Raw genomic sequence first — 23,413 nt, 5'->3', positions numbered from 1 at the left:
GTCGATGAGGCTGTCGTCCTTCCGTGGTCGGAGCACATTTTGTACGCTTATGTGCCTGCAGATGTAGAGAGCGGCGCCGTGGGAGTGCTTGAACCGGTCGACTCTCTTAGTAATGGACTGAAGGCAACCGCGTGCCTCGTGACTGTTAATGACGCCCACAGAGTGCCCCTACGGGTGGTTAACTGTAGCCAGCAGCCACTGAGCCTTCCCAGGAACAAAACATTGGCTTTCTTCACCTCTGCGATAGAGACACATGAGCCCACCGATACGGTACTCGCAACTGTAGAGCATGCTAGTCCTTCGGCTCCTCCAAATGCGTTGTTCGATCTTTCCCACGTAAAATCCAGGGAGAGGGAGGCTCTGGCTGGTTTGCTGAACGACTACTCAGAGGTATTCGCCGCGCCCAACCTGGATTTGGGCTGCTGTGGCGTTATGAAGCACAGGATAGAAACCGGCACTTCATCGCCCGTTTACCAACGTGCGTACAGGATTCCTTGCTCCCAACGTGAGGAGATGGAGCGGCAGGTGCAGGACCTTATTGATCGCGGCATTGTCGAACACTCAAAGTCACCATGGGGAGCACCGGCACTATTGGTGGAAAAGCCAGATGGCTCGTATCGATTGGTGGTGGACTACCGGAAACTAAATGCCGTAACTCGCATCGATCCATACCCCATTCCCAATATACAGGAGACGCTTTCTCAGCTGGGCTCTGCCAGGTACTTCACGGTAGTGGACATGGCGGCGGGATTCTGGCAGATAGCAATGGATCCGGCAGATGCTGAGAAAACGGCATTCAACACGCCCTCAGGGCACTATGAATGGAAAAGAATGCCGATGGGTCTGGTCAACAGCTCTGCTGTCTGGCAGAGAACCGCTGATGTTATCCGGGCGGGTCTTCTGGGGAAGCTGTGCTTCGTGTATATGGATGACATAATCATATACAGTGACAGTTTTGAGAACCACTTGCGCGATATTGAGCAGGTTTTGGTGCGACTAAGAGGAGCTGGTCTCAAGCTGAAGCCTTCTAAGTGCCAATTCCTCAAAAACGAGGTGAAATACCTCGGGCACATTGTTTCAACTGACGGCGTGCGACCGGACCCTGAGAAACTAAGGTGTGTCTCGGATTTTCCATCCCCGACTAGTGTCAGCCAGGTCCGGCAGTTTCTCGGCCTGATCGGTTACTACCGAAGGCACATAGAGGAGTTCGCCAAGCTCGCTAAGCCGCTCACTGCCTTAACAGCCAAAAATGTCGCCTTTCGCTGGTGCAAAAACGAGGAGGATGCTTTTGGGGCCCTGAAGAGGAAGCTAATGAGTGCACCGCTGTTGCGCCACCCGGATTTTAATTTGCCCTTCGTTTTGGCCACAGATGCGTCAAAGTTCGCAGTTGGTGCTGTGTTATCTCAGGTTATCGAGGGCAAAGAACATCCCGTGGCTTTTGCTAGCCGACAGCTGAGCCCCACAGAGCAGAAGTACGGAGCTACAGAAAGGGAGTGCCTCGCCGTTGTCTGGGCAGTAAAGCACTTCAGATGCTACCTTTACGGCCGCCAATTCAAGCTAGTCACAGACTGCCATCCTCTGAAATGGGTGATGAGTGTCAGGGACCCTAGCTCGCGACTCGCTAGATGGAATCTACAGCTGCAGGAATACTGCTTTGAGGTGGAGCACAAGTCAGGAAAGACACATCTGAATGCTGATGCGCTCAGCCGTACAGCTGTCGTGTCAGCTATAGATGAGTTTGTCCCCGTACTCGACCCCGCCGAATTACGCACAGAGCAGTGCAAAGATCCTGACCTGAAGCGAATAATCGAAAGCTTAGAGGGCGCACCATCTCACCCCGAACAGCTAGGTTATTTCATTGGCAAAGACGGCACCCTGTGTCGGCGCACGAGGCCAACCAGGAAAGGGAGACCAGAGAAAACCGCTTGGGAGAGAGTCGTCATACCTCGGTCGTGGACAGAAAGGGTTCTTCGCGCGTTCCACGATGCGCCGTGCGCCGGTCATTTTGGCGTAGCGAAGACACGCAGGCGCGTCGAGCGTTTGTACTTTTGGAGTGGCATGCGACAGGATGTTAGAGACTACTGTGCGAAGTGTCATTCCTGTCTGGAAAGAACAACGCCCAAGGGACGCAGGCCAGCACCAATTCAGCCGTTCCCTGAGGTTTCGGCTCCTTACGAGCGGACAGGTATGGATATAATGGGCCCCTTGCCCACGACCACTTCTGGAAACAGGTACATTTTAGTATTTGTCGATCACCTTTCAAAACACGCGGAAGCGGTAGCACTCCCAGATCAGAAAGCAGACACGGTTGCAAGAGCATTTGTCGAACAGATCGTGCTCCGACATGGATCTCCGAGGCAACTCTTGACAGATCGGGGAACAAACTTCGTGTCGCAGCTAATGAGGAGAGTTTGCGAGCTGCTTAAGATCACTAAGAAGCAGACAACACCGTACCATCCGGCTTGCAACGGCGCGGTGGAGCGACTGAACCAAACCGTGGCCGGGTTCCTGTCGCATTTTGTTTCGCGCGACCAGCGGGACTGGGACTTGTGGCTCCCGTATGCAATGTTTGCCTACAATTCCGCAGCACACGAGAACACGGGCGAATCGCCATTCTTTCTTCTCTACGGCCGAGACCCGGACCAGCCTAGTGAAGTGCCAGAGGGCCCCCGTCGTGTCCCATACGTTTCACTGGACGACTATAAGGTTGAGCTAGAATCGCGCTTGCAAGTGGCGAGGGACAACGCAAAGGAGGCCTTAAAGAAAGCGGCGAAGCGCAGGAAGGAGGTGCACGATCGCGGTGCTAGAGACGCGCCGTTTGATGTGGGGGACAGCGTGTACATCGAAAACTGCCAAAGACAGATTGGGTTGGCTCGTAAGTTCCAGACGAAGTGGAGAGGACCGTGCGAGGTTGTCGAGAAGCTTTCTCCGGTAAACTTCAGGGTCCGAGACGTGAACCGCCGCTTGATAAGGATACACGCAAATCGCCTCAAGTCGGCACCGGTTCAGTATTCACGAAATGAGGAGGGGGAAAGCGCAGATTTTGATGGGGACCGAAGTGAAGCGGAGCGCGCAGATTGTTCGCAAGAAACGCCCTCTCCTGCATTTGTTCGGCAAGCGCCAGAGGTTACGGCAGGAATGCCACCGGATTTACTTCATGCATTGCTGGAGGAAGGAGCGCATGAGGTTGCCCCGCAGATAACGCCAAGAGAGGCTCCTGCCACGAGCCCTCGCGAGTCTCAAAGCAGACAAGGGGTCACAGAATTACTTGGTACGACTCATGAACGCCGATATCCACTTCGAAATCGGAAAGCTAAGTCGGACTAATGGCGTAAACAGAGCGGAGTTGGGGACTGGTTAAGACTGTGTAATGCTGCAGCTCATAACATTGCTATGTGCTTATGTGTTAAAATATCGGAGTTGCTAGTTAAGCCTTTCTGTCATTAAGTAACACTTTTACACAGGATGCAGAACATGCCCGACTTCCTTTCGTTATCTATATATTTTTTTGTCTGTGCCGTGATTGTGCTGGAAGTGGGAGCTCCTTTGTAACTGTGGTAAATTTATTTCGTCTAGTTTGGACTAGCAAGGAGAGGCTTGGGTGCTGAGTTTCATGTTCGTCTGTGAAAGAAGATCAGTGCTGCCCCTGGAGACGCCAGTTATGACAGCTGCGGCATATGGTGCAGTGCAGTGGTGTTGTGTGCAGCGAAAAGTGTTTTGTCGGACGGAATGTGCGAGGCGATTCAGAAAAATAAGGGGAGCTGCCTGGACTCAAATGTTCGGAGAACATTCTTCTGGAGGGTGAGCGAGTGTGACGTTCCGTGCGTGAGCTACCAGGGCCCATACCTTCGGCGGAATTTTCTCTGTGCTCAACCGTGAACAATCAACAAGGCCGACAACCTCGCGACGACCATGGGAAGTGGGATGCTTGGAATGCCCCTCCGAGCCTCAGCGGATTAGTGTAGCAGGAATGTCTAGGGCCATTGTCAGCAGCAACCCCAGCGAAATTCCTTGAGCGGAGGTGACCACTATAGCGGCGAAGGCCGGGGACGCGCCGGAGGTATTTTCCGAGCGACCACAGCAAAGGCGCCGGCGGGAGGGAAAGCCAGCCCAATTAGGCATGCCTGGCCGTACAAGGACAAGAGAAGAAAGCTGCCGGCGGGAGACAAACGACATTCCAACAAGGGATGTCGGGGATGCCGCAGGGCGCCGCCGTGGAAAGGAGGAAGAAAGAAACATTCCAGTCGGGAAGAGAGGAGATCGGGCGTGGCCGGCGGAGCAGATATAGCTGGCGAGTGCGGACGAAAGGCACGCAGAGGACGAGATCGTTCACGAAAAATGGTCCTTCAGCGCCGAAGCCGGACGGCGCGCAGCTTCTGCCAGCCACCGACGGATCGCAACTCCGGAGACCATCCATCGCCCCCATGACGGCGTCGCCACGTAAGCTCGGACACCCCAGCCTCTGATGTACCATGTATAATTATTGATTACATCATTTTGTTTAAACTGAGCCATACGGTGTCTTCTTGCCTCTCCGTCCCGTGTGGACCTGCGCATTATGTGGGGTCGTCACAACGGCTTGGCTTCAAGAAGGCATAAATTTAAGGCAGTTAAACGATACTATTTGTTTTTTATTCACACACAGATATCCGCACAACTGTGCCCTCATTTTCAAGATGATGGATTTGTCAGTCCTACAGAATGTCGGAATACTGCAACAAGCGACGCACTTTCGAGCGCGTTGAATTCTGTCACAGTAAATCAACCCTAGATTATGGCATAACACTTCGGGGAACTATGTCAAGCTCTAAATACGCATGTTCACTATAACCTGGGAACAGAGAACTCAGTGAGGGCTACGCTAAAGCGGTGTAATCACAAGACGTGAAAAATTATTTGACACTCATGCAGACATGTTAGAACAGTAACTCACGGCAGCCACATCCGCTCTGTATGCTAAGTATGCTGTATGTTGAGTCACCTGTAGTTGTCTGGCACGTTAGGAAAAAATAATTGCATTTGTTGTTTATTGAATCATATGTCTTGTTGCTGCTTGCCTCGACAAGTTCTTGCCATGTAATGTCACTCTTCTTACTGCCCTCTAGCAGGGAGGAACTGCACCGAAAAACGGAATGAGAAAAACGTATTACATGCGCTGAATTTTCGAGCCTTCTATTATCCTCTACTTTTGTCGTCCTGATCTGTTACGATGGTTTTTCTACGTGTATTACAAACAACCACGCCAGATTGTTGTCATGGCTATGCTGTTTAGCAGAGTATCGTGGTTACGTAGTTTGGTGAAAATAGCCCAAATATTTCCTCAATGACGTGTGAACAAGGATTTGCCAGGCCAGGTCGCTGCGAGTTTAATGGGCTGTCTTCTTAGTTCAACACCTGCAAGTGGGAGCGAGTGAAAGTTTAACGGTAAAATTGAACTTCAACGAGATGTCCTATACATAAAATGTAATAATAATATGGTTTTGATTTCTCCATGAGGAGTAGCAGTCTCCCTTTTTGTCCATTTTCTTTACAAAAACCTGGAATCGTAGTTGGCAGCATTTTTCTGACTTATTTTTTGAATGTGTACCGTTTATTTTGCATTTCTGATGTTTCTTTCGAAAAATGTGTCTTCGTGGTTGTTCAGAAAATGCTTTATTCCCTGCAAATGTACGTGCTGCCAAAGAGATTTTTTGTTGGAACATAACAGAAAAATTTGACCGCGAGACCAGGAAGGTGACAAAGACAGTAAACATGTACAACAGGATGAGCGTCGCACTTCCAAGTGATACTTTATTGAAATAACCACAGCCTAAGTACAGTGCTACGATTCTTGCCGTGGAAATCAACCTTTGGTTTCCAAAAATGGAATTTAATTATCATAAAAACCTAATTACGGTGTGCTAACACAATGACTGCCTAATAATAGGATATGATATGCTTTTATGATCTTTCTTTCTACCTGACCTTTTCCGCACCCAAGAAATTTCGTCTTTTGAAACAACGATTTGCATTTGCAATCCTACAATTATAAGGAAGATACCTTTCTCTCCCTCCCCTCTTCCCATCATTGAAGAGATTGCGGTGCGCCCTACACAGAGGCACGTAGTCTTAGATGTAGAAGTAGAAGTTAGGATGTAGAAGTTATCTGGAACTTCATTGCAGTTGACTTCATGCTTAAGTAAGTGACAGTTTCTTTCCTGTGTTGACCAGGCATATACATAGGTCGGTACACTTACTCATGAGTGCACTCATATTGCCTCACTCACATTCACACTCACGACTGTGAGTGTGAATTAGTGGTCGTGAGTATGAGTGGACGTGAGTGTAGTGCGAGTCAATTGATGTGAGTGCGGATGGTCATGAATGTGAGTACGAGTGGGTGGTTGCGAGTGTGAGTGGACATGAATGCGAGTGCGAGTGAATGGTTGTGAGTAAGAGTAGTCATGACTGAGTGCGAGTGAGTGGTTGTGAGTGTGAGTCGACATGAATGCGAGAGTGAGTGAATGGTTGTGAGTGTGAGTGGACATGAAAGCGAGTGTGAGTGCAAGTAGGCATGACTGTGAGTGCGAGTGAGTGATAGTGAGTCAGAGTGGTCATGAGTGCTAGTGTGAGTGAGTGGTGAGTTTGAGGGGACATGAGCGTGAGTGCGAGTGAGTGGATGCGAGTGTGAGTGGCCGTGAGTGTGGGTGTGATTGAGCCACCTCTATTGGTGCCGTGGTATAGGCTAATAGAAACGCTGTGCAAAGACGCAATAAAATAGCAGTGAAACCACGAAAGAAAGAAAAAAAGGCATGTAGGCCGAAATCCTACTGCGAAGTAAAGACAGTACTGCGGCGGCACTACGGTTTCTCACAAATATTTTTGTCGTATTTTGGCCACTAAAATGCGGTGGCAAGAACTCTGATAATTAGTAAAGAAGAATTGTCTATAATCATTGTCATAACGGGGCTATAAGTGCTTGATTTTGTGCCAAACAATACGAAGAAAAATGTCGGCATGGGACTGCATCATGAGTGCATTTTCTGAAATAGAGGGAGATGGTGGGAACACTCCATCACCCACCGACCTTACCTTAAAAAAATACACCGCCAGAGCAATGGGGGCCTTCACATCATTTTATGCAAAACATAAATTATAAGCATGAAAGCGCTTCCTAAGTGATGTCCATAATGAATAATGACCGCTTCAACTACCATATAATTTTTTCTGGCTGTCTACGAATGCAGGAAGCAATGAATACTGTGTTCTTACACGTATAATTGTAACTATAATCCTATCTTGACAGCTATCATAAAAGCGGGACGCAATGAAAAGCTGGAGTTCATGGGTGTCATTAAGGTGACATCCATACACATGCTTGTGTCCTGATAAAAATACTTCAATTAGGACAGTCGTAAAAAGCAGTGATGTGCGCCAGAAGTGTGTAGATGTTGCCGATAAAGTTTGTACGCCCTGTCACATTACATCGAAAATAATGCTGTGACCTGTGACTTGCCGCAGTATTGTAGATCATTGCAGTATGTTGGTCGCATGTTGAACTGCTCTCCTTTAGTTGTGAAGTCACTACAGAGAGCTTGTAACTCGTGAAAATCAGGCGTACATGCAAGAACGTATCAAGAGCAAAAATGAACATCAAGCGATACATGATCAGAAGTCTGGACATGATGCAGATGAGCAGTGGTTGCCCAAGGAGATCGTAGTGGGGGGAGGGGGGGGGGGGTATGGACATTAAAGGTTGTATCTTTTGGAATTGCAGTGAATGAAGAACAGTTAACGATAATTCAAAAGCAAGGCTTTGCGAGAAACCTGAATGTTGTCGCGTTGCCCACTGAGGACGGAGCTATATGTATGTGTCAAGATCCTCAGTGTCTCGCTAGCCTCTGGGTAAAGCACGCGCACCACGGGGTAACGCTGCCCAAGCGTGCCCGCGAAGAATGCGATTTTAAAATTGCTCACAGGCATTGAAGTTGCCCACTCTCTCTCCAGAATCTTCTGGGGGTGTCCGTGGTATTACATTATTACTCGTCGGCATCGCGTAGTACCTACCTAATAAATATTAATTACCAATGAGTGCCTTATCCTGCTGAATACATCCCTCATAGGGTGAACGCCATGTTTTTTTGAGAAATGTGCTTCAATCAAAAGACCGATCTTGCGCGAGAACCTTTTGAAGAATACTGTGTGGGGTAGTTTAATCAGCGCTGGCTGTTCAGAACTAAAATCTGAATTTTTACAGCGATGCCTATCCATCTCCTGTGGTGTTTACAAAAAACTGGACTAATGACATTTTTAATGATATTTGTATCGTGTGTTTTTGAAGACGTTCTGTGGTGGCATACGCTCCAACAACATACGCTGTTTGCCGCGTAATAGACGCGCCGCTTGCCGTTTTTGGAGTGGCGTGTTTGGCTTATGCAATCGTTCGTGCCTTTCGCGAACGGAAGCAATATACAATAGTGTAATAAAATAACATGAGACGCGCATGCCTGGTCTTGAGAAACGAAAGAAGTTTTTTAAAATGAAATTTACGGAATCCCCCCACCGTGCTACACAACAGGGGTAATCCCAGTTCAGTGTTCCAACACCTAACACATGGCTCATTCACAAGAGTGCGTTCACTATCTAGAGTACAGGTCACTGCTGGCTTGGGCTGTTTCAGGTGTCAGCGACCACGCACCGTCGTATCGTGTTTCGTACGGTAACCTATTATTCTGTGGGGCGTTAATGGTATCGAAGAATGACCCCCTCATAATCGTTGGGGACTTTAATGCCACCCGCCCCTTATGGGGTTACATACGTGAAAAAAAAAATGGCCTGGCTTAGCTTATGGTTAAGCCTAGGATGCGAAGCATAGTTTAGCGGTCTGGCGAGCCGCCCTCTCCCTGGCCGACATCTCGCTGCTCAACTGACTCAACGAGTGCGTCGCCTTTTGCGTGACGTCAGTAGCTCCTAGCGGTAGGAGCGGGAGTTAGGCCGCAGGTGGAGGCTGCGCGTCCGCGAGCGAGTGCACGAGGCCCCAGCTTTCACAGCTGTTGTGACGTCATATCACGTGGTGCGCCGATGAAGGTCAAGTGGTAGCTACGCGGCCGTGCGCGGCGCAGCAAGGAAGAGCTCGGTTGTGCGAGTAATATGCTTCGCATAAAAACAAGGACGCAAGCTGACGGAACTTGCGTCGAAGTTGGGCCTTACTCTTCGCACGGACCCAGCACAACCCACTCGCAATCGAAACTCCGTGGCACGCGGTACGTGCCCCGATCTCACCTTTACCAAAGTATTGGATATGCAGAATGGCACAACACCGAGAAAACCCTGGGTAGCGACATCTGCAATCTTGCGGCCACAATCCGCACCAAACCCCTTACAAGACCCCAGACTGAAGCAATCCTTCCTGACTAGACCAAATTTAGTTCCAGCTACACTAACCCTACCCCTATAGCGGATCAAGGCTACACTACTTGGTCACAACACCTCATCTGCCAACTCATAGATACCGAACAGCACGTTGAACTCTCAGAGGTGAAGCCGGCGGTGGACAACCACCTCCTTCTCCTCTGGGAGGTCCTGTACAGCCTCGTCCGCCGATGGTGCCGGCAAAAGCATCATCGGCAACTCAAAATCCGCATTGCTGAACTCATCCAACAAGCGGCAGTGTATGCGGCCCAGCTCGCCGACTCGAACTGGGTAGGTGGATGCAACACCGCTGCTCGATAAAGGTCGAACTGGAGCACGTGGCGCCTTTTCCACGCCCTTATTGACCCCACCCAAAAACGCACCAAAACCCAAAACATCTTCAACGAGCAATTCACACCTTCAACAGAGACATAGCCAAACTAGATGACGCGCTCCGAGAAAAATATCTGAGAAAGCAGGTTCTGAGAACGCAGAGCTGGATCAGACTTTCCAGGTTCACGACCTCAAAGCGGCCGTGGCCAGCAAATACAAGTGACAGAAATTCCTTATTCTTGAAAACATATGGGTTTATTTATGTTTCTCAGAGACAAACTGTATTTGTACTGCGGATGTACTGTATCTTTTTGTCATCGTCCATTTTCCTGTTTCTATTATGTGAACTTGTGCACACCCGATTGGATTTGGCCCTTTGAAGCTGCTGACGCGATTTTTTTGTTTTCCTGATAGATATGTTTCTTTCATTTTCTGTGCGTTGAATTGCAATCTTAATATGTATAAATAGTCTGCGACGAGTTAACACAGATACATGTTCATTTCTCACATCAAAACTTTTTCAGATATAGCACCTGTCCTACTGTACATTCCTTTGCATACTTTTTTTTTCGCTGGTTCTAAGTTCTGCATGTATATATATATATATGTAATAATGTGACAGTCTGTTGACCTTGTCATTAGGGGTGGGAGCCTCGTTAAGCTACTGCGTTTGTAGCTTTTTGCTCCTACCCTAGCATTTCTTTTCTGTTCTTCAGGACAAAAAATGCTGAATAAAGTTGATTGATTGATAAATGAAACGAGAGACAGCTCCAGGCAGGGACATTGTGACGGTGATACTTCTCGCTAACCTCCCCGAGCCGGCCTACGGGCGGCTGCTCGAATACTTCAATACTATCTAGACGGGAGGTACGCTTCTCCCAGTCGATTGGAAGACGGCTTTCGTCACATTCATACCCAAACTAGGCAAACCTCTCAGCACCGACAACTTACGGCCCATATCTCTCACTTCTTGTGTGGGGAAGTTGATGTAGACTACGGTCCGTTACAGGCTGTCCGCCTACCTAGAAATGCATAACACCTTTGCAGACATCATGTGCTGGTTCCGCCCACACCGGTGCGCACAAGATGTGCTGCTGCAACTTCATAGAGAAATTCTTGATCCTGTCGAGCACTGTAGCGACGACAAGGTGCTCCTTGCATTCGACTTGCGGGGTGCTTTCGACGATGTGCCGCATGATATCTTCCTCTCTCACCTGTCCGAAGTGGACTGAGGGTAGCACACATTCGAATACGTAAAGCAATTCCTCGCAGATCGTCAATCGTATATCCGACTCCAAGACAATGAACAAGGCCCGTACCAACTCGGTACGCGTTGATTTTTTAGCCCCACCGTTTTCCTCTGCCTGTCTAACTGATTGATCATGCTTTGCAGTTCTTGTCCAGAGTGGCGTAGCAAGGCAATGTCATCAGCGAATCGCAAATTACTCAGGTATTCTCTATTAACTCTTATCCCGAAATGTTCTCATTCGAGTCCCCTGAATACCTCCTGTAAGCAGGCAGTGAAGAGCATTGGCGAGATCGTGTCTCCAAGCCTGACACCTTTTCGTATTGGAATTTTATTGCTGACTTTATGGAGAACTATAGTAGCTGTGCAATCGTGATAAATGTATTCCACTATTTTCATATTACACTCTTCCAAACCCTCATTCCGCAGTGTCTGCATGACAGCTGAGGTTTCCACTGAGTGAAATACTTTTTTGTAATCAATGAAGGCTATATATAGTGGTTGGTTATATTCTGCGCATTTCTCTATCATCTGATTGGTAGTATGAATGTGGTCTATTGTCGAGTATCCTTTACGAAAGCCTGCCTGATCATTTGGTTGACTGAAGTCCAAGGTTGTCCTGACTCTATTAGCGATTACCTTAGTAAATACCTTGGAGGCAACGGACAATAAGCTGATCGGTCTGTAATTCTTCAAGTTTTTGACGTCTTCTTTCTTATGAATTGACATAATGTTAGCGTTCTTTCAAGCTTCTGCTACTCTCGAGGTCACAAGGTCACATTACTAATAGATAACAGACCCATAATAGTTACAATAGCTACAGATACATTTTCAGTAATATTTACAGACAGTGATCAATACTAAGGATTAGTGGCGGTTAGTAGTATTTTGTAATGGTCACATTTAGGTGCACGTGTAAATATTTAGGTGTAATAGAAATTATAGTTCCTGATAGCGATATTAATTATTGTGATAGCGGATAGCAGTTGCAGCAGCAGCGAAGTAACTGGTCTGTAGCACAGGAGGCCTACCAGGTCAGACAAGTGAAATAGAAGTGAGGAGAAAGGAGTAAAATGATGACGAAGACGATATTATGCCTAACGCTAACGCATACTTGTCGATCTAATGTATTGATCGTCCCCGTGGTATTTTTTCTCCGTGGACATGTCGAGGTGAGTGGCTTCGTCGGTAGGTTTTTTATGCATGACATTTCTTTCTGACATTTTCTACGACCTAAAGCTAATCTCTTAAAAGCCCCCGATGTCTATTAGCCAGTTTCACATAATTCTGAATTTCTATGTAAGCAAATAGTATCCTCAGACTCTTGAAGTCATAGTAATGCTGATGATGGTCATGGTTTGAAGTTGGGGGGTAGTACTAATATTTGAATGCGCTGACTGGGTGGTTCAAATGCTGTGCTGCAAGAAGGTATAACGTTAAGACAGTTAGGCGGTACTATTTCTTGTTTTTTCACCCACAGATAGCCGCACACATTTGCCCACATTGTAAAGATGGTGGATTTCCCGGTCCTGCAGCGCATCCGAATGCTGCAACCAGCGAGGCATTTTCGAGCGCGTGGAATTCTGCCACAATAAATCAACCCTAGATTATACATTCCGTGGAACTATGTCAAGCTCTAACAAGCAGGTTCACTATAACCTCTGAACTGCAGACTCAGTGAAGGTTACGCTATAGCAGTGCCATCACATGCATGCAAAATTATTTCAGTCATGTAGATATCTCGGAGCAGTAACTCATGGCAGCTGCGTCCGGTCTACATGCTGAGGTGCACAACAGGCTCATGTACCGTACGTGAATAACCTGTAGTTGGGGTCGTTATCAGGAAAAATTTCCGTTTGTAGTTTATTGAATCCCACGTCGCGTTACTGCTTGTCTCGCAAGTATTTGCCATGTAATGTTCTTGCATTTGTAACCGCGATTTAGCAGGGAGGAATTGCACCGTAAAAGAGAAAATGACAGAAAACCGTACCACACACGCTGAATTTTCGAGCCTTTATTGGCCTCTACATTTTTGGTCCCAGTCAGCTACGATGCATTTACTTCGTCTATTACACACAACAAGGAGAGATTGCGGCCAAGCTGTGCTGTTTAGCATCGTGATGTGGTTACGTAGTTTGGGGAAAATAGCCTAAAAATGTTCTTTGCAAGTGCTCTTATTGATATCCGAAAAAAGAATTTGCCAGCCCAAATCTTTGCGAGTTTAATAGGCTGTGTTCTTCGGTCAACCGCTGTAAGTGCCAGGGACTGAAAGTGTAACCATCCAAATTGAACTTCAACGAAATTTTCTGCGCTGAAAATTTGATAATATTATGACTTTCATTGTTTCGTGCAGCGTAGCAGTTTGCTTTATGCAGGTTCCTTTTGTTGTTTACAAAAACCTAGAATCGATGCTGGCAGTATTTTTCAAACCTATTTTTGGAAAGAGTGCTATAATATTGCTTTTAAAATGCTTCGTTCGGAAGCATGCGTTCGTGGTTCTCCAGCAAATATTTTGTTTCCTCTAAGTATAAGTGCTGCAAAAGGGATAGTTTTGTTGGTGCATAATAGAAGAATTTCGCTGCGAGATCAAGAAGGAGAGTAAGATAGTCATCAAGTACAAAGGACAAGCGCTGCACTTCCTAATGACGCTCCTTTTAAAAAAACTAGAGCGTAAGTAGAGTCCTACAATTCTTGTCGTGAAAATCAATCTCAGGCTTCCAAAAATACTTTTTTATTATCGTGAACCCCTAATCACGGTATGCTGGCACAATGACTGCCTGCTAGTCTGATATGATATGCTTTTATGATCTCTCATTAAACGGGATCTTATCCGTGCCCAAGAACGGGACGCGGGGCAAATCTAAACGGGGGTTTAGATTTGCAGTCCGTACAGCTGACAGCAAGATGCTGCCTCTTCCGGGATTGACCAGATTGTGGTGCGCCTTAGAAAGAGCGAGGGAGGAGCACCATCAGCGAGAATCTTGCGTTTGACGGCAGGGATTGACAATGCAAAAATTTGTTTCGAAAAACGAAATTGCTTAGGAGTGGCTAAATACCGGAGATCATATGGACAAGTCATATTATACTAGAAGGCAGTGTTTGCTTCGGCGCAGCGTGATTAGTGCTATTTGACAAGGAAATGGTATTTTTGGAATATTATAATTTATTTCCACGAGACGAATGTTAGAACTCTACCCCGGCTTTGCTATTTTCAACTAATTATCAGATCGAAGTGGAACGCTCGTCCTGGCGTGGTTGCACACTATCTTAGTCACCGCTTGTTCTTGGAGCGAAAGTGTTATATTATGTATCAACACCATCTGACCTAAACGTCATTCCTTCTGCATGGTTGTTGTTGGGCCTAGCGAAAATCCCACCCTTCATCCCTAAAAAATGCTGGCTGCTTTCTGTGCATTACCGCTCGATATTGAACAAAATGCCTAGACCACGATTATGATCCTCGGTAATGTTTTAATGAATTACAGCTGCTTTGGGTGAAGTCTGTGTTTCAATGCAGGCAGTGGTTTTGTTGTTATTTAAATTTTTCTAAAGAAGTTAAACTATTCAAGAAGCTTTCTCAGCTGGATCCTGCAGACGTCGCCGTTGCGCTTCTGCTTCTTCAGGTTACCTAGCTCCATTTTGTAGGCGCTGGCTGCGCTTTTGCGCGGACGGTGCGTTTATTAGTTGGTTTACTGAGCCTTGTATTATTTCTGTGTGCTCAAGACACCCACTCTGCATTAGCACCTTACCGACTGTCACAATGGTTCCTCTTTCTCCCCAGCCTCATTACCTTCTTTCACTGTACTGTAAATGAGTCCACCCACCACATGGCCTGTGTATAGAACTATTGTATCTTCTACTCAGACGTGCACAAAGCCTCCAAGGGACGTTTTGAAGGCATGCGCCTGTTCTCTGAACAGCATAGCGCCACAGTGTCCTAGAAAGCTGCGCCACCTGGGAGTGAAGTAAAGAAATTTTATCACGATGGACAAAGGTACAGTTCACCGTTGAATCGCCAAATTTTGTTTTGGTTTTTGGTTTTTATTAAATTTAATGTCCCAAATCTACTCAGGCTACGAGGGACGCTGTGGTGGAGGTCATCGGACAATTACGACTGCCTGAGGTTTTTTAATGTGCAGTGAGCAATGTTCATTGCTATAAAATCAAAAGTTGCCACAATCGAGACTTTGTTACCGCTTCACGAATTAATAAAATCAGTATGTAACCAATTAGGCATAAATAGGATTTTCTACATTTTTTAATGTACCCCGAACTGGTGAAAACACTCATTCGTAAGAATCTAACCAAATGGAAGGTAGAATGGCAGTAAAAGTTTTGTTATCCAACCAGTATTATCCTATTTTTCTCGGAACAGTTGTCGGCACATGCGAGGCGAGGAATGCTTCAAAGCATGTTTGAAACCGAACATTCACGGGCCCTTTTTCTTTCCACAGCTAGACACAAAGAGGGTTAATATTTGGACCCGAAAGCCCTCGTTACTGAGATTATGTTGAGATCAAAATTTATATTAAACTTTATCTTGCAGTGAGTAAAGTACGTGAAAAGGGCATTTAGCAAATTCACTTCAGTAGGCATTGAAGGTATAAGAGCGGTCATTCATACCGATTCATTGGGTATATTGAGCTCCTCTTCGGTATTTAAGCTGGGATCTCTTTATTTTTTCTGCCCTTGGCAACTTTGCCTTGTGTTTTCTGTATAGCATGGATTTATGTTGTAATGTTTCTGGGCATGTTATTAGGGCAATAAAAATTCTGTGCCGCAATAATTTAGCGCTGCGTATGGTATCGTATAGCGCAGCTGTTCAAATAGTCAGGTTAAACACAAGTTTGTTCTCGTTTTATTTTATGCGAGCAATGAGCAACAAGGAAGTCATTAATCGTCTCCAATAGATGTGCCTTACTTTTTAGATTACGTTTAAAATGTTTTAAGGCCAAAGTCTGCGTTTAAAGGGCGTTCAGGCGAGCTTGGAGGGGACACCAAAAGTTTTGGAGCCGTACTTTACAAAGAACATAAGTACATGGTTGGGAACATAAGGCGGGGCCGTGCGACCGCGCGCCTCATACGACGAGAATGAAGAGTGCAAAATGCCAGTGCATAGCCTCTGCCTCATTCCACCAGTTCACCGCCTTTGTCTTGGCCACTCCCTCGTAGTGGGTATGTGGCATTTTATTTGTGGCCAACCAACCAACCATCGCCTCTGTGTGCGGTGCAGTGCAGTGAGAAATCGCAGAGAATGTGGTGTCAAATTAAGTCTTTTTTCAGTGTTCGTTACATAATGACCCAGAAGAGAATTACATCTTTACGATGAATGAAACAATGCTCAATCGTTTCAAGTGCATCGCAAAAGCGGCAGTTCCCCGTAGACACAAAAATACCCTTTTTCTCTAGCCATGGTTTAACTGGTAATGCCTCATAGTGTAGCTTAAAGAAAAATGTTTTTGTACATTTCGAAAGGAGCATTTTACGTACGTACGGTGACGGGGAACACAGCATAGAGATCATTTTCTTGCAGAGCCGTTTTGTCGACACCATAAGAAGGTACTCAGGGGGAAACGAACCGACAAATCCACCTCATGCATGAATCCCCACAAACATGGGCGATCGGAAACATTAGAAGACACAGAGATGCTCGCTAGAGCATGAACTAAATTTACTTGCGGGAATGTACGTACTATTGCGAGCGCGGTGTGCCGGAAAAACACGAAACGTGAAACCGTCTGTGAAACATACAGGTGTACTAAACCGAGGCAGCCAGCGCTTACAGGCCGGAAATGTCATCACGCCTCATTTTTTCAAAAGACTAATCCCACACAAGGGTTGCGAAAACTTTGTGCAAAGGTTGGATATGAGGTATTGTGCAGTAAATAAATTCCAGTACATAATAAGTTATACAGATATAAACACTATACAGGCACACAAATACAAAATGCAGAACGCAAGCACAGGGAAAGAAACCAGCAGAGAATTAGAGACATGAGTGGAGAAGCAAGGGCATATAAACTGAAATGAGAGGGCCACAGAACGTTCCCATCCATGAGATAACGGTGTCGGCTTCTTCAACGACCACTGATTAGGACGCACACAGCTAAGGCAACATCTCGAGAAAATAGATTCGCAGTGCTGGAAGGCGACGGAAGTTCTACAGCCTTGGTTGAATCCCCGAATAGTGACAGAGCTTTGTTTCTTTCCGTTTCGGTATTTACCTTTAGCCTTCCTTTTCTGGCCACGTCATGAGTATGTAATTCAGTAATGATGTTATGCCGGTTTCAGCATTGCGTCTAAACAATAATTTGTTTTGTAGCTAGGGGCATGCTGTTCAGGCTTTAGAGGTTGTCTGGAACTCAAGTGGAGTTAACCTCATGCTGAAGTGACAGTTTATTTTCTGTATTAACCAGGCATGTAAAAACGCTCTGCAAAGAATCAATGAAGTTGTGGTGAAAGGACGAAGGTAAGAAGAAAAAAAAAGCATGCAGGCCGAACCCTTCAGGTAAGTAAAGACAATAGTCCCGCGGCACCAAGATTTCTCTCAAATATCCTTGGCGTCTCTTGATCGCTAAAACGTGGTGGCAAGGACACTGATCATTAATAAAGAGGAAATGTCTGTAATAATTGCCATAAGTAGACTATAAGTGCCTGATTATGCGCCAAAATTAGGGCGAAAATGCCGACACGGGAGTGTATCATGAGCGCATTTTCTGAATGAGAGGGAGATAGCAGGAAAGCTCAACAGTGCACCGACCTCACCTTAAAAAAAATATAACCGGAGCAGAAAGGGGCCTTCACTTCGTTCTATGCCAAAGATATATATTATCAGCATGGAAGTGCCTCCTAAGTGATGTCTATATTGAGCCCCCCCCCCGACGTAACCGTTTCAGCAAAACCACAATTTTTTTCCTGGCTGTCTATAAACGCAGGAAGCAAGAAATGTCTTCTGACGCGTAAACTTGTCTCGATAATCTCATTTTGACACCTATGATAACGCACGACACAACGAAAAGCTTGGGTCCATGCGTGGTCATTAAGGTGACATATATAGAAAACCAAAGTAATGTTCAACAGCCTAGCAAGGGAACAGCAGTTCGCCATTGGTAGCGAGGTGCTGGAAGTAGTAAGAGAATATGTCTACTTAGGGCAGGTAGTGACCGCAGATCCGGATCATGAGAGGGAAATAACTAGAAGAATAAGAATGGGGTGGAGCGCATATGGCAGGTTCTCTCAGATCATGAATGGTAGCTTACCAATATCCCTGAAGAGAAAAGTTTACAACAGCTGTATCCTACCGGTACTCACCTATGGGGCAGAAACGTGGAGGCTAACTAAGAGGGTTCAGCTTAAGTTAAGAACAACGCAGCGAGCTATGGAAAGGAAAATGATAGGTGTAACATTAAGAGATCGAAAGCGGGCGGAGTGGGTGAGGGAACAAACGCGGGTTAATGACATCTTAGTTGAAATCAAGAGGAAGAAATGGGCTTGGGCAGGGCATGTAATGCGAAGGCAAGATAACCGCTGGTCCTTAAGGGTAACGGAGTGGATTCCAAGAGAAAGCAAACGTAGCAGGGGACGGCAGAAAGTTAGGTGGGCGGATGAGATTAAGAAGTTTGCGGGGATACAGTGGCGACAACTGACAAAGGACAGGGTTAATTGGAGAGACATGGGAGAGGCCTTTGCCCTGCAGTGCGTGTAGTCAGGCTGATGATGATGATGATATAGACATGCTTGCTTAATGATAAAAATACTTCAGTTAGAATAGTTGTAAAAAGCCGTGATGTACTACAGAAGTGTGTAGAAGTTGGCGATAAAATTTTTACGTCCTGTATCATTACATGGAAAATAATAGTGTGACCTGTGACTTGCGGAAGTATTGTAGATCCTTGCAGTATGTCTGTCGCATGTTGAACTGCTCTGCTTTAGCTGTGAAGTCGCTACAGGCAGCTCGCAACTCGTGAACATAGTGTGTACAGACAATAACGTATCTAAGGGATAAATGAACATGAAGCGCTACGTGCTCAAAAATGTTGGTATGAGGCAGATGAGCAGTGTTTGCAGAAGGTGATGGGAGCGCAATGGGGGGGGGGGGGGGGGGGGGGGGGGGGGGAGGGGAAAGCGGGAGGAGGTATTGGCATCAGAGGTTGTTTCTTTTGGTATTCCAGTCAACGAAGAACACCTATCTGACATTCAAAAGCAAGGCTTTTCGAAAACTCTGAACGCTGTCGCGTTGCAGGCTAAAGACGGAGCTATATGTATGTGTCAAGATCCTCGGTTTATTTCTTGCCTCTGGTAGGGCACGTGTAGCTCTTGGTAACGCTACCCAAGTGTTGCCCGTCGCGAATGCGATTTTAAAATTGTTCATGTGCATGGAACTTACCCCCTTCCTGCCAAGAATCGTCTGTGGCCGTGCGTTGTTTTACAGTATTAGTAGACTTCACCACGTACTACCTGAGTAATGAATATAAATTACTAATGAGCGCCTTTTCCTGAAGCAGACATCGCGCGTGGGATGAATGCCCGCTTATTGTGAAATGTTTCTCATTCGAATGACTAAACCTGCGTGTGAAGCCTTTCAAAATATTTTGTCGCGTGATTGGATACGCGCTGATTGCTCAGTACTAAAATCTTAATCTTTACAGCGACGCATATCCATTCCTTGAGATGTTGAGGTCGGCAAACTGGATTAGCGAATTTTTTATTGTATTTTTCTTATGTGTTTATGAAAACATTCAGTGGGGGCATACGCTTCCGCTGCCATACGCTATTTGCCAAGTAATAGACGTGCCGCTTGCAGTTTTTAGAAGGACGGGTTTTTTTATGCAATCGTTCGTTTTTTTCGCGAACGGAAGTGGTATACAGTAGTGCAATCAAATAACTTGAGACGTGCATGCCTGGGCGCGTGGAAGGAGACAAGTTGTAAAAAATGAAATTTATGAACTCCGGCACCGCGCCGCACTTCAGGGGGGTTCTTAGTTCAGCGTTCCAACGGCTGACACATCGCTCATTGCTACAAGTGCGTTCGCCATCTAGAGTACACAGCACTGCGCCTAGGGCTGTTTCACACGTCTTCCAAGAGGCGCTCAGCGTGTATATGGTCGCTTTTTGCTTCACCGCTCGCGAATACAAATAAGAAATTTTATAACAACCCCAACCGCGAGCCGTCTCTACCGAGATGGTATTTGCAATTCGTCCTTAGCTTCCAAAAAACTTATATTTATGCTGCGAGAAACGTTATTTGGGAAGATAATATTGCTTTAGGGCACTTCGGGTGGTGAAACAGATAATACACAATAAACATGCGCTTTTGCTTTTCATGTCGATACAAACGGGACCAATGCGGTCGTGAACTTAACCAACAAAATCGTGCTTATGAAAAGAAAATGTGGTTTTGAGGACGTTTGATGTTTAGATATCGCAATGTCTGATTAAAAATAAATAGGTCAGCCATAATTTATTGCGCGACTGTCCAATTATCTTCATTGTGCTTTCGGAACCATGAGGCTATTCACTTAAAATATCACATTTCAAGAAGCCGAGAGGGCGAACCATCCTTACCTTGTTTTGTATTTGTGTTTATAGAGCAAATAATACAAGACCACTTGCCAACATTATGCAGTTTACCTTTTCACTTGCAGCGGGAACGTTCCCGGGCCTGATGTCGAGATTGACGTGCCAGGCCCGGGTTCTGTAGACAGACAGTGTTGCGGGCCACAGGCTCAGGCCCCCAAATTCGGCGCGTGCAGAACTTCAGTTAGTGACGCGACCACTCTGATTAGCAGGTTATCATGATTAAGATGTAATTCAATAAACTGGTAATTCAAGAAATTATACTGACAGACCTCAGCGGAAAAATTTGAAACCCTCATTTGTATGAGCTGTATGGGTTATTTACTGGTAGTAATGTAAAAAGGGAGAAAACAAGAAACGAAGCTAGCTCAAAGTTCTTTTTGTCTTTCATCGAGGTTATGGCCGACATATGTGCTCCCATTGTCCGGATGTTGATGTTGCCGCTCCTCCGGTATACGAAAATGGTGCAATGTGCGCGACACGTCTCAATAAGTCATAATAGGAGGCAATAAATTAGCTCTATATAAAGCTTTAAAAGTTCGAAATAAGTCATACTTCGAACAAATAGTATTGCTGTTGCCTTCTACGAAGCTCAGACACAATTAGTATAGTGGGAGGACGTCACTATCACAGGACGCCATCAATTACCTCCTAGCCCCGTATATGTAGTACGTACGTCGCTTCGAAATGTAAGCCTTAGAAATAATTTATGTCAGTCGCACCCGCTGATGGAGGTCGAAAGCAACCTAGAAAAGTGCACGCAAACCTCAGCAATGCACTGTACATAAAAGATCTCCCATGGCATCGGTCGTTTTCAGAAAACAATTGTTCTGTTTTTCTGGAAAGCGCAGAAGTTGCGAGACGTCTCGATGAGTCCCTGCTGAAGAATGTTGCAGTTTTTCATTTTTTGCCTGATTTCATTCGTTGGATAAATTCCACTAACAGGTTACTGCAGAATATTCTAGTTGGTGTTTTGATTAACTTATTACTGACTTGTTCCTATTTTTATCTACCGCTTTACTTCGGAAGCTTTATAAATACACGCGCGAACAGCAAGGTACCATGATGAGTTTTATGCTAAGTATGTCAGCGTTTTATGAACATAGCTTTGTTCCAGTTGGGCATTTTAGAAACAATTTTGCTTCCTGAAACGGCACTCTTGCTGCTTATGGACGCATGCTATGAGGATCGCCGTAATTTAGGGCCGCGAATAATTTTGTCCAGCTGTGATTCTTTAACCAGCCCTGAGATCACATAGTAGACAGGCCAGTAATATCTCGCCTCAATGCGAGCGCCTTGGCCGCATGCGAGCGCCTTGGCCGGGATCGAACCCGAGTCTTTCGGGCCATCAGCCGAGTGCCAAAAGTTATACGCCACTGCGGCAGCTACGAATGGATCACTCTAAAGACAGGTACAGTTGAGCGCTCTTATAATGGCCGCAATTATAGCAAACATTCGCTTATTACTATAGAGGTCGGTGCTAGCGCAAAAATATGTATAGGGCGATTTCAAGGCGTCTCCGATACAGTGAACACATATGGCTGCACAATTCAGTTATTGCGAACAAGGGAGGCGCTGCTAAATCGGCTCCACACTCTCATTCTATACTCGCCACGGTGGCTAAGTTGCTAGAATGTTCGGGTACTGAAACCGGAGTACCCGGGTTCGAACCTGGCCGCGGCGTCCGCAGTTCGATGAAGGCGAATTGCAAAAGGGGCCCCTGTGTTGTGCGATGTCAGAGGAAGTTCAAGATACCCCGGAGTCGATATTATTCACAAATCCTCCACTACGGTTACTTTCTGTCTTTCCTCATTCACCTCCATTTTCCTCCCCTTACGGCGCGGAAGTGATACGCGCCTTTCATTTCCTACTAGCCAAATATGTTTGTGCTATACTTAATTTCTTCTATGTGCTTTGATAGAAACTTCTGCCTTGACTGTAGGCATTTTTTGTACTTTCGTATTTTTGGCACCTTGACTGTGGCTTAACTGTTACTTAGTACTTCAACACTCACCCTGTCTTGAAATCCTCTACCTGATTCTGTATCTAAGTGTTCTTCTCATATGCTTTTCGTTCTAGTCGTTCAAAACCCATAATCTCGCTATCATTTTATAGGCTTGCAGTACAACTTGTATATCTGTACCATTCCCTGCCCTCCCATTAACATTATCAACTACCATTGACATTATCAAATAAATTAATGAAAATATTTATAGATATACTGCTTGAATATTTGAACATGTTTATTACCTCCTTTAATAGACTGTCTGTTAGATGTGTTTTTAACATCTGCATTCAATAACATCAAATAATGCCGCAACCACACACCTTTGACTCAAAGCAGTTGTTGAAGGGTGGGCTCTTTTTATAGTGTTCAAGGTCTTAAATAGGTAATGAAATACCAGTAAGAGGTAACTGAATTTGGGCTCTCTAATATTAAACACATTTGACTGTAGCCATACCCGCAAGGTTTGATGATGAGGATGATGAATTTTCCTGTCACAAGGGCATCTGCGGCCAAAGACCGCTATGGCACAAAGTATTTTTCTTCTACTCAAGGTGGGGCCGAAGACCCATTGGGTCAAAGAGCCAAAGACAAGGTTTGTATTCTAATCTTTTGAGGGCAATAGGTAAGCCGAAGAGGCAGTTTTTTATGGTGCTGTTTGTATGGTGGTTTTGTGGAAATCTCGTGTGAGGCCGTACTGCATTTCCTTTTGTCACTGGAGGATTATTATGGCATGGCTGGGGGTGCTAGTTTCGAATCTGAAGATGCCTTGGTCAGGTTTGAATGGTGCGCTGTCGTGGCATAACGAATGCTTCACATGAATGTTGTAAAAAAAAATAGGCAAAGTAGCGTGATATGGCCAA

The sequence above is a fragment of the Amblyomma mixtum genome, chromosome 2, assembly GCF_055824585.1.
Source record: "Amblyomma mixtum isolate Tamu chromosome 2, ASM5582458v1, whole genome shotgun sequence".
In the NCBI taxonomy this organism is placed as follows: Eukaryota; Metazoa; Arthropoda; class Arachnida; order Ixodida; family Ixodidae; genus Amblyomma; species Amblyomma mixtum.
This window is presented reverse-complemented; position numbering follows the sequence as displayed.